This window comes from Gobio gobio, assembly GCF_949357685.1.
Source record: "Gobio gobio genome assembly, chromosome: 12".
NCBI classification, from domain to species: Eukaryota; Metazoa; Chordata; class Actinopteri; order Cypriniformes; family Gobionidae; genus Gobio; species Gobio gobio.
This window is the reverse complement of record NC_137105.1, coordinates 1,194,149-1,201,046: the sequence shown is the minus strand read 5'-3', so window position 1 is coordinate 1,201,046 and position 6,898 is coordinate 1,194,149.

Sequence of the window (6,898 nt, the reverse complement as noted above, 5' to 3'; positions counted from 1 at the left end):
TTCTATATAGAACTCTAGAGTTCTCGAATCAATTTTTAAATAACACTTTATGCCAAAAAGGTTCTATATAGAACTCTAGGGTTCTCGACTCAATTTTAAAGAACGCTTTGAGCCAAAAAGGTTCTATATAGAACTCTAGGGTTCTTGACTCAATTTTAAAGAACACTTTACGCCAAAAAGGTTCTATATAGAACTCTAGGGTTCTTGACTCAATTTTAAAGAACGCTTTAACGCCAAAACGGTTCTATATAGAACTCTAGGGTTCTCAATATTATTAAAATTAAATGAATTAAAAGTCCATAAAATGATCCCATATGAAGCGTTGACGGAACCCTTTAGAATGGCTGAAGTCCCTCCTATAATGTATGTTTTAGTGATGCATTAGAAACACCACTAACATGCGTTCAGGGTTCTCTACAGGACCTTATTGAATCAGTGGCGCGTTCCCAATGGTTTCTTCACTCATTTCACGCCCACTGCTGATCATCTGCTTTCAGCCGGCGTCTGGTAAACAGACAAATCTCCGGCCCTTTTTTAGTGTGTCTTGAGTGTATCTGAAACGTTGCAGCATTGATCTCTGCCATATTTGGCGCTGATAAAACTAAATCAAAGTTTTCCTCCCACACTTCAGATGAACTTTAGACAGAGCTGAGTCAGGCCAGAGGCTCTACACTGATCAACCGTCCCATTAGAGTCGCCAGGACACCATTAGTATCTGTTAGGACACACATCACTGACTGAACGTCTCTCACACACACACACACACACACACACACACACACACACACACACTGTGTCCAACAGGTTTTAACGCTCCTCCTTCAGTTCAGCACATGTTGGTGGCATTTGTTCATGATCCCGTGAGGTTTAAATGTGTTAAATGAATATAATGCATTGCTGTGCAATTGTAAAAAATATGATCAATAAGTCAAAATAAGTCTCTTAAAGGGATAGTTCACCCAAAACTGAAAATTAGCCCATGATTTACTCTCCCTCAAGTCATCTGAGGTGTGTGTGACATTCTTCTCTCAGACGAATAAAATCTGAGTTATATTACAAAAGTCCAGGCTAATCCAAGCTTTATAACAGCAGTAATAGTTGCTCTGTTTTTGAAGTGCATCTGTCCATCATATAACTGCTCCAGCGGCTCTGGGGTGTTAATAAAGGCCTTCTGAAGCGAATCAACGCGTTTGTGTAAGAAAAATATTCATATTTAAAACTTTATCAAGTAAACTTTCGGCCTCCGCCTTCTGTGTAAAGTGTTGAATGTTGAAAGTGAAACTCCAGATGTGTTCGTTCGTTAGTCTTTCGATCAGCAGGCGAACTTTCAACACTTTCTCCAGAAACTGAACAGGGAAGGCGGAGGCCGAAAGTTTACTTGATAAAGTTTTAAATATGGATATTTTTCTCTCACAAACGCATTGATTCGCTTCAGAAAGCCTTTATTAACACCCCAGAGCCGCTGGAGCAGTTATATGACGCACAGATGCACTTCAAAAACAGAGCAACTATTACTGCTGTTATAAAGCTTGGATTAGCCTGGACTTTTGTAATATAACTCAGATTTTATTCGTCTGAAAGAAGAATGTCATACACACCTCGGATGAGCTGAGGGAGAGGAAATTATGGGCTAATTTTCATTTTTGGGTGAACTATCCCTTTAACATGTGTTTAAACTTCATACTTTAAGTGTACTTAAAAATTTAAAGTCAGCATAAAACAGACGTTGCACTCACTTGTGCCGTATTTCGAGTGAATCGCTTCACAAACAAGAACAAATGTAGGGGCGGGGCTTGATTTTGTCTGTGGGGAATTGATTGGATGGTTGTGGTTTGCTATTGGCCGATCTCATGTGAGTGACAGGTGGCCCCGCCCTCATCATCAGAGATGAGATGAAGTTATTCAGACTCAAGATTATTAACACAATAATGATAAATAATTTATAATAAACACTGCAATATTCCATAAATCACAAGAATTGTCCATTTTGATTGGGCATGACTCAGGTGTTGTGTTGTGTTGGAGTGTGTTGTGTTGGAGTGTGTTGTGTTGGAGTGTGTTGGAGTGTGTTGTGTTGGAGTGTGTTGTGTTGGAGTGTGTTGTGTTGGAGTGTGTTGTGTTGTGTTGGAGTGTGTTGTGTTGGAGTGTGTTGTGTTGGAGTGTGTTGTGTTGTGTTGGAGTGTGTGTTGGAGTGTGTTGTGCTGGAGTGTGTTGTGTTGGAGTGTGTTGTGTTGTGTTGGAGTGTGTGTTGGAGTGTGTTGTGTTGGAGTGTGTTGTGTTGGAGTGTGTTGTGTTGTGTTGGAGTGTGTGTTGGAGTGTGTTGTGTTGGAGTGTGTTGTGTTGGAGTGTGTTGTGTTGTGTTGGAGTGTGTTGTGTTGGAGTGTGTTGTGTTGTGTTGGAGTGTGTTGTGTTGGAGTGTGTTGTGTTGGAGTGTGTTGTGTTGGAGTGTGTTGTTTTGGAGTGTGTTGTGTTGTGTTGGAGTGTGTTGTGTTGGAGTGTGTTGGAGTGTGTTGTGTTGGAGTGTGTTGTGTTGGAGTGTGTTGTGTTGGAGTGTGTTGTGTTGGAGTGTGTTGTGTTGGAGTGTGTTGTGTTGGAGTGTGTTGGAGTGTGTTGTGTTGGAGTGTGTTGTGTTGGAGTGTGTTGGAGTGTGTTGTGTTGGAGTGTGTTGTGTTGGAGTGTGTTGGAGTGTGTTGTGTTGGAGTGTGTTGTGTTGGAGTGTGTTGTGTTGGAGTGTGTTGGAGTGTGTTGTGTTGGAGTGTGTTGTGTTGGAGTGTGTTGTGTTGGAGTGTGTTGTGTTGGAGTGTGTTGTGTTGGAGTGTGTTGGAGTGTGTTGTGTTGGAGTGTGTTGTGTTGGAGTGTGTTGTGTTGGAGTGTGTTGTGTTGGAGTGTGTTGTGTTGGAGTGTGTTGTGTTGGAGTGTGTTGGAGTGTGTTGTGTTGGAGTGTGTTGTGTTGGAGTGTGTTGTGTTGGAGTGTGTTGTGTTGGAGTGTGTTGTGTTGTGTTGGAGTGTGTTGTGTTGGAGTGTGTTGTGTTGGAGTGTGGTGTGTTGTGTTGGAGTGTGTTGTGTTGGAGTGTGTTGTGTTGTGTTGGAGTGTGTTGTGTTGGAGTGTGTTGTGTTGGAGTGTGTTGTGTTGGAGTGTGTTGTTTTGGAGTGTGTTGTGTTGTGTTGGAGTGTGTTGTGTTGGAGTGTGTTGGAGTGTGTTGTGTTGGAGTGTGTTGTGTTGGAGTGTGTTGTGTTGGAGTGTGTTGTGTTGGAGTGTGTTGTGTTGGAGTGTGTTGTGTTGGAGTGTGTTGGAGTGTGTTGTGTTGGAGTGTGTTGTGTTGGAGTGTGTTGGAGTGTGTTGTGTTGGAGTGTGTTGTGTTGGAGTGTGTTGTGTTGGAGTGTGTTGGAGTGTGTTGTGTTGGAGTGTGTTGTGTTGGAGTGTGTTGTGTTGGAGTGTGTTGTGTTGGAGTGTGTTGTGTTGGAGTGTGTTGGAGTGTGTTGTGTTGGAGTGTGTTGTGTTGGAGTGTGTTGTGTTGGAGTGTGTTGTGTTGGAGTGTGTTGTGTTGGAGTGTGTTGTGTTGGAGTGTGTTGGAGTGTGTTGTGTTGGAGTGTGTTGTGTTGGAGTGTGTTGTGTTGGAGTGTGTTGTGTTGGAGTGTGTTGTGTTGTGTTGGAGTGTGTTGTGTTGGAGTGTGTTGTGTTGGAGTGTGGTGTGTTGTGTTGGAGTGTGGTGTGTTGTGTTGGACTCTCTGAGTCGAGTAAGAGAATAAAAGCTCCGCCCACTCAAGAGTCAAGACACGCCTCTGAGTCGAGTAAGAGAATAAAAGCTCCGCCCACTCAAGAGTCGAGACACGCCTCTGAGTCGAGTAAGAGAATAAAAGCTCCGCCCACTCAAGAGTCAAGACACGCCTCTGAGTCGAGTAAGAGAATAAAAGCTCCGCCCACTCAAGAGTCAAGACACGCCTCTGAGTCGAGTAAGAGAATAAAAGCTCCGCCCACTCACAAGTCAAGACACGCCTCTGAGTCGAGTAAGAGAATAAAAGCTCCGCCCACTCAAGAGTCAAGACACGCCTCTGAGTCGAGTAAGAGAATAAAAGCTCCGCCCACTCAAGAGTCAAGACACGCCTCTGAGTCGAGTAAGAGAATAAAAGCTCCGCCCACTCACGAGTCAAGACATGTCTCTGAGTCGAGTAAGAGAATAAAAGCTCCGCCCACTCAAGAGTCAAGACACGCCTCTGAGTCGAGTAAGAGAAGAAAAGCTCCGCCCACTCACGAGTCAAGACACGCCTCTGAGTCGAGTAAGAGAATAAAAGCTCCGCCCACTCAAGAGTCAAGACACGCCTCTGAGTCGAGTAAGAGAATAAAAGCTCCGCCCACTCAAGAGTCAAGACACGCCTCTGAGTCGAGTAAGAGAATAAAGGCTCCGCCCACTCACGAGTCAAGACACGCCTCTGAGTCGAGTAAGAGAATAAAAGCTCCGCCCACTCAAGAGTCAAGACACGCCTCTGAGTCGAGTAAGAGAAGAAAAGCTCCGCCCACTCACGAGTCAAGACACGCCTCTGAGTCGAGTAAGAGAATAAAGGCTCCGCCCACTCACAAGTCAAGACACGCCTCTGAGTCGAGTAAGAGAATAAAAGCTCCGCCCACTCAAGAGTCAAGACACGCCTCTGAGTCGAGTAAGAGAATAAAAGCTCCGCCCACTCAAGAGTCAAGACACGCCTCTGAGTCGAGTAAGAGAATAAAAGCTCCGCCCACTCACGAGTCAAGACATGTCTCTGAGTCGAGTAAGAGAATAAAAGCTCCGCCCACTCAAGAGTCAAGACACGCCTCTGAGTCGAGTAAGAGAAGAAAAGCTCCGCCCACTCACGAGTCAAGACACGCCTCTGAGTCGAGTAAGAGAATAAAAGCTCCGCCCACTCAAGAGTCAAGACACGCCTCTGAGTCGAGTAAGAGAATAAAAGCTCCGCCCACTCAAGAGTCAAGACACGCCTCTGAGTCGAGTAAGAGAATAAAGGCTCCGCCCACTCACGAGTCAAGACACGCCTCTGAGTCGAGTAAGAGAATAAAAGCTCCGCCCACTCAAGAGTCAAGACACGCCTCTGAGTCGAGTAAGAGAAGAAAAGCTCCGCCCACTCACGAGTCAAGACACGCCTCTGAGTCGAGTAAGAGAATAAAGGCTCCGCCCACTCAAGAGTCAAGACACGCCTCTGAGTCGAGTAAGAGAATAAAGGCTCCGCCCACTCACGAGTCAAGACACGCCTCTGAGTCGAGTAAGAGAATAAAGGCTCCGCCCACTCAAGAGTCAAGACACGCCTCTGAGTCGAGTAAGAGAATAAAAGCTCCGCCCACTCACGAGTCAAGACACGCCTCTGAGTCGAGTAAGAGAATAAAAGCTCCGCCCACTCAAGAGTCAAGACACGCCTCTGAGTCGAGTAATACACACTGTGCCTTTAAAACAGTACCAAAGTGCTGTACAATTTCACATTTCAATGCAATAAAATACAAATAAAGGAAGAGATAAAACAAGAGAATGAGAACAAAATAATTGGCCTATAAATGCATCACCAAATCTGATGGTCCTTAAGTAGCAAATACATCTTAAGACGAGGTTTAAACATGTTTGAGGATCTGATAGACATTGTTATTCTGTTATATTTTCAGTAAAAATGTACAATAAGGCTTTATGAACTAACAATGAACCGCATTTATTCATCTTAGTCTATTGTAATTTCAACCATTTTTAACATGAACAAAACCTCATTAAAAACTGCTTTAAATAAATATTGCGCATTATTAGTTCATATCCAAGTGTGCCTGAAAATGGGGCATATACAAAGTAAACAATCAAATGTACACTTTACACTGATGGTTTCTGTCATTTTATGCCGTTTTATAACGCTAATGTTAGTTCAAGTGTTCGTTCTTTAAACAGGTTTAGGTTTAGTTGGTTATTTGATGCGAAGGGGGTGTGGCGTCATGATTGACAGCTGTGATTGACAGCTCTGCGCGATGCAGTCACTGAGGCACCAACGGCTTCTCGGGAACTTCAGGAGCTTTAACTTTCATTTATACATTTCCATAATTGTCTATTTCACAAAAAGTTGTTGATTAGGCGTGAGTGTGGGCGGGACCTGTATATCGCGGCTTACCTTCGCGCTCAATGCACAGACTCGAGACGCTCGGGGGGTTTAAACTTTCTTGATTTTACCACTTTAAACAACACCTTTAAAATAAATTGGATAAAGAATTGTTTTAATAAGCCCTCTTCTATCTGGAATCTGATCCCTAATGTTATTTTCTCCAAACTAGGTGGTTTAAAATTTTTATTAACCTGTAATTATAACATAATTAAAATCCCGATCAAATTATCCCTTTTTCATAGGCAAATGTTATTAGCGTGGTCCCTCATTTTTAAAAACAATTTTACACCTCACTCATATATAATTTGGAATAATAAGAACCTACTGTATAAACATAAATCTCTTTTCTTTGATAGTTGGTTTAAAAATGGTATTATTTTTGTATCTCAAATTTTTAATCAAAATGGTTCAATCTGTAATTATTCTGAGTTCTTAGTAAAGCATGGGATTCCTGTTACTCCAAAAGAGTTTGCAATTGTTGCTGATGCAGTGCCACAAGGAGTTCTTATGCTTTATAAAGGATTTTCTTTTTCATCCTCTTATCACTCGGTGGATCTGTGCAAAACATTTGTCGGTAAACAGTGCCTTTCTACATCGAAATCAAAAAACAATAAGAAAATTAGAGTCTTGTTTCAGGAGGAGATTGTTTCTGTGCCTTATGTAATTTCTTACTGGAATGGTTTTGTAAATAATATTCCCTGGAAAAAAGTTTGGACATTGCCTCACAAATATTTGATAACCAACAAAATGAGAGAAATTAACTTTAAGTTAATTCATA